Raw genomic sequence first — 12,884 nt, forward strand, 5'->3', positions numbered from 1 at the left:
GTCGTTCAAATGAACGAGGTAGTTCATTTGTGCTGTCTTCATGGAAGCAGCCCTCGCGGCATTTCGTTCAAATGAACTAGGTAAAGCTATCTTAGCAACAGCACCAGCGGCGCAAGAGAGATAGTATTCCGTGCCGGACGTGAACTAGTACGTAAGTTTTACAATAGATGGTGCTTGCTTACGTCTTCGTCCTCCTTTAATATGCTGTATGCTCGCGTGAACGACTCGTTCAAAATTTTTGAACGAACTCGAACTAGTTTAAATAAACGAGTCGTTCAAATGAACTAGTTAGTTCATGAAGGACCCAACTCTATCTATATGGAGTTAAGAGGGCGCACGATGATCACTTGAGGTGAAATCACGACTGATCACAGTGATAGCGTAGACAGTAACAGTCGTTACTCGTGATTTCTTGATAGTGAAAAAATCACAGTTCGTGAAATATCGCCCATCACTATGTATTAGTGAGTTTGGTCTGGTGAAGTGTAATTAGTTTTATTATTTTAGAGGTTATTATTGCTGATGCTTCTGCGAGTTTGGTCTGGTGGAGTTCAGGGTAACTATACATGTATATCTATATTTTAGAGGTTATTAGTGCCGTTTATTATTTGTTGCTGCTGCTTCGGTGAGTTTGGTTCTTTTATTGGTTATCTAGTCATTTTTAATGTGTTGGTTTTGTATTTAGTTTTAGTATATAGAGGTTATTAGTGCTATATTATTTGCTGGTGCTTCACCGAGTTCGGTCTGTTGGAGTGCATAAATGTGCTAGAGAAGTGAAATTGGTCATTAATGCTTTGTGCCTGGTTGTCGATCAAATTATGGATCTTCCAATACTACAACTTCTAGGCTTTCTAAGGACGAATTTTTACGAGAAAAATGGGTTAGGAATATCCATCGCGACCATTTTGAAGTGACTGATAACACTTCGGTATGCATTAAACATTTTGACCCTAAGTTTATTATAAGTGACGATGTTTTTCCTGTGCAGGCGGTGATCCCATTATAGAGCGCCCAGAAAAATCCCAAAACCGACTACTGATGCATACCCCACTACATTTCCTAATAAGCCCCCTTAACTACATGGTTAGCATTTCAAAAGAAAGGACAAATCTCCAAGACAGGGATCAAGAGCTTATTAGGAGAGAGGAGGATATTTTCAATAAATGGTGCAAAGATGACAAAATTACTGATTTTACCACATTCATCTGTGAAGTTCAGAAAAAATGCATTAAACCATTTACTATAATAGTAAAGGAAGATTACATGTTGTTGTTGAATGTAGATGATGAGTCATTTACTAACGTTCCATCCGTTTCAGTGAGTTTTAAGGTATCCAGTTCTTTTACAGTTCAAGTGTTTCACAGAAATGTGTGTTTGCCTGTAGAGCATTTTAGGTTTATATTGGAATCTGATGGTTGTGAAGACCTGAAATGTGACAGATGGACAAAGTTTGACACTTTGATAAGTCATCTCACACGTTATTCTGATGATAATATTGGTCTTGCTGATAAAATTTGTCTTGTGATGAAGCTTGTGAAAAATGCACTTGAGTTAGACTGTGAGTTTAGTAAAGAGGGAACTAGTAAAATAAAATTTGTCCCGGAATAGTTAGAACTCTCTACAGCCAATCAAATAAGATACTCCCCAGAACTACTGATATGGGCTGCGGCTTTCTCATATACGTACCCTGGTGCATACAATTTTTTAGGTAAAACAAATGTAATGACATTGCCTTATCATGTATATTTAAGGCAATTTTTATCAAAAATAGGCCTCAGCAGTCCAAGCGTTGGTCCTGCACAGGTACGTAGCTTTTCTGAGAGAAAGAAACAAACTTTTAAAAGAGAATGAAAAAATTGTGTCAGTATTGCTTGATGAGGTACATGTAAACTTAAAAATCCCATATAAAGCTGGTGAATTAGTAAGAATGTCTGAAAATAGTTCAGAATATGATGCAAGTATTCATGGCTTCATCATGGCATTCTTGTAATAAAGATGTAATTGGTCTCTTTCCGGTGAAGAATATGAACTTTGAGGCTCTACGTGATCTTATATTTCAGGTTTTAGAAGTCATGGTTGAATTAGATTTTGATGTTGTTTGCTTGATTGCTGAGTGTAAGTCTCTGTTTCTTCTTTTCGACAGTGTATATATTCTCAAGTTTATTAGAACTAATTGGTTGAACAGGTCAGATTAAACCTTCATTATACCAAATGTTGATGAGACATATGCTGTTTTTAGTGAAGTAGTCAATGTTGATGTTGGTACAGAGTCAGTCTGTAAATTTACAACTTCTGAGGCTAGATTTTCTGACCTCAAAGAGTTGTTTCATTTAGAGAATAGATTGTTGTTAAAAATGGCTCCAAATTTAACTAGAAAGGCTCTGTATCCAACACCAATAGAGAGACAAAATGTATTGTTAGCAGTAAAAATCTTTCATCCTATGAATATTGCTGGTTTGGAACTGCTTAAAAGTCAAAGTTTGGATGTTTCTGATGGCACATTCCAGTTTTTAAAATTAATTCAAATGTGATGGTCAATCTGTAATGTAATGCATTCCATGAAAGGTAAATATACCAGAAATGAAGAGGCTAGTCCAATTACTGGTTCTGATGACAAGTAACTTTCATTCCTTACATGTTTAAAAACATACATAGACATGTTTACATGTCACAAACAGAAGGTTGATTAACAAGTGAAACATACACTGCCTTGACACACACACACGTTTACCACGGTGGTAGAACTGTGTGAATATATTTTCCGGAAGTACCACTGGTCTTACGTGCTTTTTGCCAAATTGCAGACAGACAGTTTAGAGGGAAGATTTGGTGCTTACACAAGATTGAGTGGTTGCACCAATAGTGTTTCTGTGGAACATATTCTTGAGTCTGACAGGTCTGCAAAACTTGGTGAATTTTCTTTGAAAGACTTTGCCCGTAATGTCCATAACAATAGCCATGATGGAATTATTGATAATTTAGATGCATTAGAGCCTACATTAGAAGTAGTAGTTCACATCACAATTCCCCTTGAAACACTGCAGATTGTGGTCTGCATTGCCGGCCACACCAGTTTGCAAGTGATTGAAATATTGTGTAAAAAGTGCGATGACTACATTAAAATGTTGCAGGTTGAAAATGTATTGCTTGTGGATAGTGACAGGGAAGTGATGTATTTTAATCTAGCAAACAGAGGTGGTTTGAAGCGTCCATCATGTATGGCCATGTCCTTATGTTGTAACATTTTCAGACTTTTCCAGGCGTTAATTAGTGACAGTTACAAACCAGAATTTCATAAGTTACACAATCAAACAGAGACAGGGTAGTGTTAGGATTTCAGTTAATTGAGAGTGGTGTGTGTAACCTTGAAGTTGAACACAATGATTAAAATGTGCATTACGGTGATAGGAAATGTTTTCATCAATATTTATACTAAAGCTCTTGAGGAAAGAAGTGTGTCAAAAGAACTGGCAAAGAAACTTCAAGAGAAGTACCTGTGATGCTGCAAATGCAGAACCAGGGCAAAAAGCAAAGGGACGCAGTATTGAAACTTAGTTGTAAATGATCTTCTTCAAAAGATAACATGTCAGTTTAATTTGTTGAAAAGGAAGCCATACTTTCAAGCATCGACTCGTTCACACATGTTACATTAGCGCTTAATGAATCCCACAGGAGGTAATCTCTGACTTAAATGTCTGGAATGAGAGTTAGAATATTCTTATCTGTAGTAGGTTCTCTGAAGTTATGCACCATCCTCACCACTCGAGACGATCCTTGAACATCATTTATCACAAAAAATAACATCTTACGAGTACTGTCTAATTAAAAATGTTCTGGCATTTCTTACCTGGTATAATAGGCAGATCATTAAATGCTCATTAAGAATCCTTGCATAGTTTTAAAAAAAATTGTAATATGAGAAATAATAATGATATAGGCCTACTCATCCTCTATGAATGCACTGGGCACATTTCACAAGGTTTATGCCGTGACTGTGCTGAAACCAAGACCGGCAAGAAAAGTGCAGTGAGATACGAGTGTGAAAATTATTTTGTGGCTTTGCATTTCCCGGAGTGTTTTAGGATGTTTCATACCATTAAAAGCTTTCAGATTGTTCCTCTGCATGTTGCACTTCATCACATCAAACAGTGGCATGATTAAAATTCAGTATGTTGTGGATTACGTCTATAAATCTTGGTGTGTAAATCCATGTCCTTCACATGAAAAATGGTAGGTATACATTAAATTTAGTATGTTAATGGGTTAACATAAGTTCCAAATTTCAAATTCATACATGTTTGGACACAGTAAACAAATATTTCTAAATATTGAATGTGTCTTGATTGAATGTGATGTTCTTTTAGGAATGAACCATGTCATTCTTTGTTTAATAATGTATCTTATAGTGTAATGTTTAGCCTATATTTAAATAGTGTGTTCGACAGATTGAAAAGTTTTTGAGTTACATTTAAATATGTCAGTTTAGTTATACTTCTGTCTCTAATCTTGAGTAGTGTCATTGAAATTAACCTGATTTTCTTGTAAATACGCCTTTAATATTTCAAGTAGAATTTGGCTGCTGAATGTGTGTTTGTTCAGCATGTTATTTCACTGTCCTGGGTAATGTGCATTTTTCATGTAATATACCTTTGCTGGGAAGACGTAGTGTTCTCAGTGTACAATGTCTTCTGGTATGGGCTAAAGCAATTTCGTTATTTTCATTAACCTGTCTGTCTCATCCTTGGCTTTTTTTTACAAGTTGTTTTACGTCGTACCGACACAGATAGGTCTTAAGGCGTCAGGAAATGGCTAGGAGCAGGAAGGAACCGGCCATGGCCGTAATTAAGGTACAGACCTAGCATTTGCCTGGTGTGAAAATGGGAAACCACGGAAAACCATCTTCAGGGCTGCCGACAGTGGGGGTCGAACCCACTGTCTCCCGAATACTGGATACTGGCCGCACTTAAGCGACTGCAGCTATCGGGCTCGGTCATCCTTGACTTTGACAACGTGAAAGTGACTGAGGTATGAGTGATCCTAGTAATGCCATTCCTTATGCAGCCAGTCCCTGTTATGGACGGTGTGAAATTGCTCATAGCATCAGTCAGTATGTTCATTTTAGTGGGCTTGGCAGACAGATATGTAATAGCAACTTCTGGCTCAGTGAGGAAAGCAATGGGAAACTACGTCACTTCTCATTTCCCTAGTACGCCTCTTCAGTGACACCTACGCCACCTTGACAGCTGATGGTGGAAAAGTAGAGGATCAAACCAGCCTCCAGGCTGAGCACTTAACATACATACATACATACATACATACATACATACATACATACATATTGTGTATTGATATGATTTACCAACTAGTGTTGGTTTAATTTTGTCATTTTCAAGTGTTGTAGGGTTATGTTAGTGAATCATATGATATTCAGAGTAGGCCTGGTTGCTGAATATCTCATTTACTGAGCGCAGTGTCAGTAGCGGCGACTAAGGGGGGCAAGAGGGGGCAGTCGCCTCCCTCTCCACTTTCTAGAGAAAACATTGCATTTTCATTCAATTTTAGCCAGCTGAAACTAGGAATTATATGAATTATTATCGAAAATACGCACAAAATGTCGTTCATCGCGGCTAACCGATTTGTATAGCGCCACAGCAAGTAGTGGAGACTTCGCAAATACTATGACGAAGGGTAACAGGGGTGTGGTATTTGCCAAGGTCGTGGACACTTCAGGTATGATTCACCTGCTTGCTGCGTGCATTCGTCAGTATGGTAGTCTCTTTAATATTGTTTGTTAGTTTCTTAGAGTGTAGTCAAATACTAAATGATTTTTTAATTTTATAATCATGCTGTACTTCGATTTAATTGTAATATGGGTGTAGTATTGTTTCTTTGGTGAAAGTTTTATTGTATAGTATTGAATCAAAATCTTGAAAAAACTATTATTGCCTCACATAAGTTAGTAAACTGTCAACCTTTACCTCTCTGTCGAAATTCGCTCAAAGAGCATTAAAAAACTTACCATTTTGTAGCTATTTTGTTCAGTTTTGATGTGTATAATTACCCCCCCCCCCCACCACTTGCTATATCCTTCAACCCAGCTACTTTCTGTTGTCTGTATATTTTCTTGGCCCCCCGACTTCTAATTCCCAATCGCTGCTACTGTGCAGTGTGTCACTTCACTCTTATGGATGTTGTGTGTGTGTGTTTTTTTGTATTGTGCTGTGCATGGTTATTTTACCAACAAATGTTAATACGGCACTTACATTTTGTCATTGTTAAATGTACTGGCTGTAGGGTTATGCAAGTTGGTCAAATACGTTTTTTTGATTTTGTTTTCTAATGATTTATATTTGATATACTAATTCTTCTTTACGAATATTATGAACGTTATTGGTGTTAATTATTTTTGTTAGTAACTAATGTCCAGCTGCATCTCACAGCAGACAGCGACCCAATGTTTCCGCCATGTTGGATTCTGCATTAAGGTCTGTTAGGTTGTAGTTGGTCTTGGTTTGTCGATTGGCAAGTTTTGGGCCTCTAATTTTTCCTATGATTTTGAGTTCCTTTTTCTCAGCGTTTGCAGTGTCTGCTTTTCTGTTCAAAATGAGCGTTTCTGATCAATAAATATTATTATTATTATCCTCCCCTGTGAACTATGTGACCTTACCGCGGTGGGGAGGCTTGCGTGTCCCAATGAAGCAGATAGCTGCAGGTGCAACCATATCGGATGGGTATCTGTTGAGAGACCAGACTAAGGAATGGTTCATCAAAACGGGTGAGGGTGGGGTAGCAGTCTTTCGGAAGTTGCAAGGGCGGCAGTCTGGATGATTGATTGATATGGCCTTGTAATAATACTCAACATGGCTTAGCTGTGTTGATACTGCTTCATGGCTGAAAGCAACAGGAAACTACAGCCGTAACTAACTCACGAGGACATGCAGCTTTCTCTGTATGAATGATGTACTGATGATGGCTTCCTCCCGGGTAAAATATTTAAACTAGTCCCCCGTTTGGATCTCTGGGTGGGGACTACTAGAGAGGGGGTGATCATCAGGAAGATGGATACTGACATTCTGCGAGTCGGAGCATGGAATATTAGAAGTTTGAATTGTTGTGGTAGATTAGAGAATCTGAAAAGGAAGATGGATAGACTAAAGTTAGATGTAGTTGATATAAGTGAAGTACGTTGGCAGGAAGAACAGAATTTTTGGTCAGGCGACTACTGAATTATCAACACAAAATCAAACAGGGGAAATGAAGGAGTTGATTTAATAATGAATAAGAAAATAGGGCAGCGGGTAAGCTACTATGACCAGCATAGTGAAAGAATTATTGTCGTCAAGATAGACACCAAACCAATGCCCACCAAAATAGTGCAGGTCTATATGCCTGCTAGCTCAGCGGATGATGAGGAAATCGAAAGAATATATGAAGAGATAGAAGATTTGTTAGGCCAAGGAAGAGAAGGTAATACAGTAGGAGGATTCGGATTGGGACAAAGGAACGAAAGAGGAAGTTGGCTGGTTGAATTCTGCACTGATCATAATTTAGTCCTTGCCAATACTTGGTTCAAACACCACAAACAACGGCTTTATACGTGGACAAGACCTGGAGACACTGGAAGGTATCAAATAGACTTCATTATGATTAGGCAGAGATTCAGAAACCAGGTGTTTAATTGCAAAACTTTCCCAGGAGCAAACGTAGACTCTGACCACAACTTGTTGGTCATGAAATGCCGTCTGAAGTTGAAGAAATTGAAGAAAGGAAAGAATAAGTAATAATAATAATAATAACTTAAATGTTTCCACCTTTTCAATACAATATATTCACAAAATTACAAAATTATACGGTACTAGTTTCGACCCATCTAGGGGTCATCATCAGCCGTATTGGAGCAAAGATCATTTGTGGCGAAATCCTAAGACAATATTATTTTAAAGAATAACAAGTGAAATGAGATGTTATGGTATAATTTTGTAATTTTGTGAATATATTGTATTGAAAAGGTGGAAACATTTAAGTTATTATTATTATTATTATTATTACTTATATATTGTTCAATACGGACCAAAAACATGAAATTCATAACCATCAAAGGAAAGAATGCCTAAAGATTTGATCTAGACAAGTTGAAAGAAAAGAATGTGAGGGATTGTTTCAAGGAACATGTTGCACAAGGGCTAAATGAAAAGGCTGAAGGAAACACAATAGAGGAAGAATGGATAGTCATAAAAAATGAAGTCAGTAGGGCTGCTGAAGAAATGTTAGGAAGGAAGAAAAGATCAACTAAAAATCAGTGGATAACTCAGGAGATACTACATCTGATTGATGAATGACTAAAGTACAAGAATGCTAGAAATGAAGAGGGCAGAAAAGAATACAGGCGATTAAAGAATGAAGTGGATAGAAAGTGCAAGGTAGCTAAGGAAGACTGGTTGAAGGAGAAGTGCAAGTATGTCGAAGGTTGTATGGTCCTAGGAAAGGTAAATGCTGCATACAGGAAAATCAAGGAAACCTTTGGAGAAAGGAAATCTAGGTGTATGAATATTAAGAGCTCAGATGGAAAGCCACTTCTAGGGAATGAAGACAAAGCAGAAAAATGGCAGGAATGTATCCAACAGTTGTATCAAGGTAAAGATGTAGATAATTTGGTTCTGGAACAAGAAGAGACTGTTGATGCTGATGAAATGGGAGACACAATTTTGAGGTCAGAGTTTTACAGAGCCGTGAGCGACCTAAATAGGAACAAGGCACCTGGAATGTATTATATTCCCTCTGAATTATTGACTGCTTTAAGAGAAACCAGCATGGCAAGGCTATTCCATTTAGTGTGTAAGATGTATGAGACAGGAGGAGTCCCATCCAATTTTCGGCAGAATGTTGTTATACCTATTCCCAAGAAACCCGGTGCTGACATGTGTGAAAATTACCACACCATTAGTTTAGTATTTCATGCCCGAAAAATTTTAACACACATTATTTACAGAAGAATGGAAAAAGAATTTGAAGCTGAGTTGGGCGAAGATCAATTTGTCTTCAGAAGAAATGTAGGAACATGTGAAGCAATCCTGACTTTACGTCTGATCTTAGAGGATCGAATCAAGAAGGACAAGCCCATGTAAATGGCATTTGTAGATCTAGAAAAGGCTTTCAATAATGTTGATTGGACCAAGCTATTTAAGATTCCGAAGGTGATTGGGATCAGATACCGAGAATGAAGAATTATCTACAATCTGCATAAAACTCAGTCTGTAGTGATAAGAATCAACCCCACCAACCTGGACCCAGTGTTTGGGAAGCAAGGCTCTGCCTCTCATAAGTCAGGACAAAGGGCGAGTGATAGAGGAGTAACACCTCTTTAAAAAACCTTGGTCCAGCTGACCCGGCTGGTAGTCCCATGTAAGAGTCCCTTGCCAGTGTTACGGCAAAGACCTCTTTGGCAGTGAAGGCGGAGAAGAGGGAATTCGGAACGTGGAATTGGCGGAAGAGGCAACCCTCCTATTCGGGGCAAATAAATTAGGAACTGCTGCCTTGCAGTAGAAGTGGGAACTTCAAATTCTAATGGAAGAAACTCGGACAGAAAATCAGCCTGGTGCCTCAGGCTTAAGATGGCAGCCCCGTCAAGGCACTCGGAAGCAGTGGCTTAATCACTCGCTCTTCTTAAATAATCTGATTATAGAAACTGAAGTGAAATTGCAAAACTGGATGGATAATCTGATGATGACCTTTGGCATGAAGAGGGTAACAAAAATAGGTTTTTGGAATGTGAGGACCTTGAGGGAGAAAAGCAGACTGAAACAAGTGACACAGGAAATGAAGAACAATGTACTGGACATTCTGGGATTGAGTGAGGTGATGTGGCCAAGATTTGGCGAGATACAGACAACAGATGGAATTACATTTCTATATCCCATATGGAAGAATAGAAACATCTCCAGGAAGACAAAGCTTCGCCTCATCAACAGCAATGTAATGACGATTCTTCTATACGGCTGTGAAACATGGAAAGTTACAAAACAGATCAATAACCAGCTTCAGGTGTTCATTACTAGATGTTTGTGTCGCATAACAAATGTGAGGTGGCTGGACATAATCTCTTAATGAAGATCATTGGACCATGACCAATCAGCAGCCGATTGACATCCAGATCAAGGAGAGGAAATGGCGCTGGATCGGACACACATTAAGGAAGCCGGATGCAGCTGTTGAGAGTGCGGCGCTGGACTGGAACCCACAAGGCACCAGAAAGCGAGGTCAGCCAAAGAAAACCTGGAAGAGGATGATCGGAAAGGATATCGCAGAGGTTGACAAGACATGGAGCGAAGTGAAGAGAATGGCCAGGAACCGTACTGTCGAGAAATTTCGCCAAGGCCCTATGCTCCAGAGGGTGCAACAGAAAATAAGTCAAAATTAAGCAAGTGATGAGAATCGAGGGCTTTGAAAAAAGAAGTAGCAATCCAGAAAGTAGTGAGGCAAGGCTGCAGTTAGTCCCCCTCCTTTTCAGTGTGTACATAGAATAGGCAGTAAAGGAAATCAAAGAGGAATTTGGAAAGGGAATCACAATCCAAGGAAAGGAAATCAAAAGCTTGAGATTTGCCGATGTTATTGTTGTTTTATCTGAGACTGCAGAAGATCTTGAGAAGCTGCTGAATGGTATGGACGAAGTCTTGGGTAATGAGTACAATGTGGAAGTAAATAAGTCCAAAACAAAAGTAATGGAGTGCAGTCGAACGCAGGCAGGTGATGCAGGAAATATTAAATTAGGAAATTAAGTCTTAGAGGAAGTAGATGAATATTGTTAGTTGGGTAGTAAAATAACTAACGATGACAGAAGTAAGGAGGACATAAAATGCAGATTAGCACAAGCAAGGAAGAGCTTTCTTAAGAAAAGAAATTTGCTCACTTCTAAACATTGATATAGGAATTAGGAAGATGTTTTGAAGACTTTTATGTGGAGTGTAGGATTGTATGGAAGCTAAACATGGATGATAACTAGCTCAGAAAGAAAAAGAATAGAAGCTTTTGAAATGTGGTGTTACAGAAGAATGCTGAAGTTGAGATGGATAGATCGAATCACGAATGAAGAGATACTGAATCGAATTGGCGAGAGGAGATTGATTTGGCTAAATTTGATGAGAAGAAGAGATAGATCAATGAATACTGATCTGCATTTAGGGCAGTTGCCCAGGTTGCAAATTCCCTATCTGTTGCTTTCCTAGCCTTTTCCTAAATGATTTCAAAGGAATTGGAAATTTATTGAACGTCTCCCTTGGTAAGCTATTCCAATCCCTAACTCTCCTTCCTATAAATGAATATTTGCCCCAGTTTGTCCTCTTGAATTCCAACTTTATCTTCATATTGTGATCTTTCCTACTTTTATAAAAGCCACTCAAACTTATTCGTCTACTAATGTCATTCCACGCCATCTCTCCGCTGACAGCTCGGAACATACCACTTATAAACTTCATTTTCTTTGTCCGTATTGAAGATCTACTTGTGATACAGAATAGGTGGCAATTAGCAAAACTATAGGAATTGTAACACACATACCACTTAGTCGAGCAGCTCTTCTTCTTTCTCTCAATTCTTCCCAACCTAAACTTTGCAACATTTTTGTAACGCTGCTCTTTTGTCGGAAATCACCCAGAACAAATCGAGCTGCTTTTCTTTGGATTTTTTCCAGTTCTTGAATCAGGTAATCCTGATGAGGGTCCCATACACTGGAACCATACTCTAGTTGGGGTCTTACCAGCGACTTATATGCCCTCTCCTTTACATCCTTACTACAACCCCTAAACACCCTCATAACCATGTGCAGAGATCTGTACCCTTTATTTACAATCCTATTTATGTGATTACCCCAATGAAGATCTTTCCTTACATTAACACCCAGATACCTACAATGATCCCCAAAAGGAACTTTCACCCCATCAACGCAGTAATTAAAACTGAGAGGACTTTTCCTTTTTGTGAAACTCACAACCTGACTTTTAACCCCGTTTATCAACATACCATTGCCTGCTGACCATCTCACAATATTTTCGAGGTCACGTTGCAGTTGCTCACAATCTTGTAACTTATTTATCACTCTATAGAGAATAACATCATCTGCAAAAAGCCTTACCTCCAATTCCACTCCTTTACATATATCATTTATATATGTAAGAAAACATAAGTATCCGATAATACTGCCTTGAGGAATTCCCCTCTTAATTATTACAGGGTCAGATAAAGCTTCACCTGCTCTAATTCTCTGAGATCTATTTTCGAGAAATATAGCAACCCATTCAGTCACTCTTTTGTCTAGTCCAATTGCACTCATTTTTGCCAGTAGTCTCCCATGATCCACCTTATCAGATGCTTTAGACAGGTCAATCGCGATACAGTCCATTTGACCTCCAGAATCCAAGATATCTGCTATATCTTGCTGGAATCCTACAAGTTGAACTTCAGTGGAATAACCTTTCCTAAAACCGAACTGCCTTCTATCGAACCAGTTATTAATTTCACAAACATGTCTAATATAATCAGAAAGAATGCCTTCCCAAAGCTTACATACAATGCATGTCAAACTTACTGGCCTGTAATTTTCAGCTTTATGTCTATCACCCTTTCCTTTATACACAGGGGTTACTATAGCAACTCTCCATTCATCTGGTATAGCTCCTCCGACCAAACAATAATCAAATAAGTACTTCAGATATGGTACTATATCCCAACCCATTGTCTTTAGTATATCCCCAGAAATCTGATCAATTCCAGCCGCTTTTCTAGTTTTCAACTTTTGTATCTTATTGTAAATGTCGTTATCATATGTAAATTTTATTACTTCTTTGGCCTTAGTCTCCTCCTCTATCTCGACATTATCCTTGTAACCAACA

The 12,884-nt window shown here is 38.4% G+C and overlaps 1 protein-coding gene across 1 annotated transcript in view; it reads left to right on the forward strand.

Annotated features, from left to right (window-relative positions):
- Positions 1-443: 443 nt before the first annotated feature.
- The window catches only part of LOC136885523 (uncharacterized), a 48,235-nt gene continuing 35,794 nt past the window's right edge, over positions 444-12,884 (forward strand). The window contains exon 1 of the mRNA XM_068230353.1: positions 444-556. The gene's annotated coding sequence lies outside the window, so the exon portion shown is untranslated. The remainder of the gene's footprint in view (positions 557-12,884) is intronic.

The sequence above is a fragment of the Anabrus simplex genome, chromosome 14 (genome assembly GCF_040414725.1).
Source record: "Anabrus simplex isolate iqAnaSimp1 chromosome 14, ASM4041472v1, whole genome shotgun sequence".
Taxonomy (NCBI): Eukaryota; Metazoa; Arthropoda; class Insecta; order Orthoptera; family Tettigoniidae; genus Anabrus; species Anabrus simplex.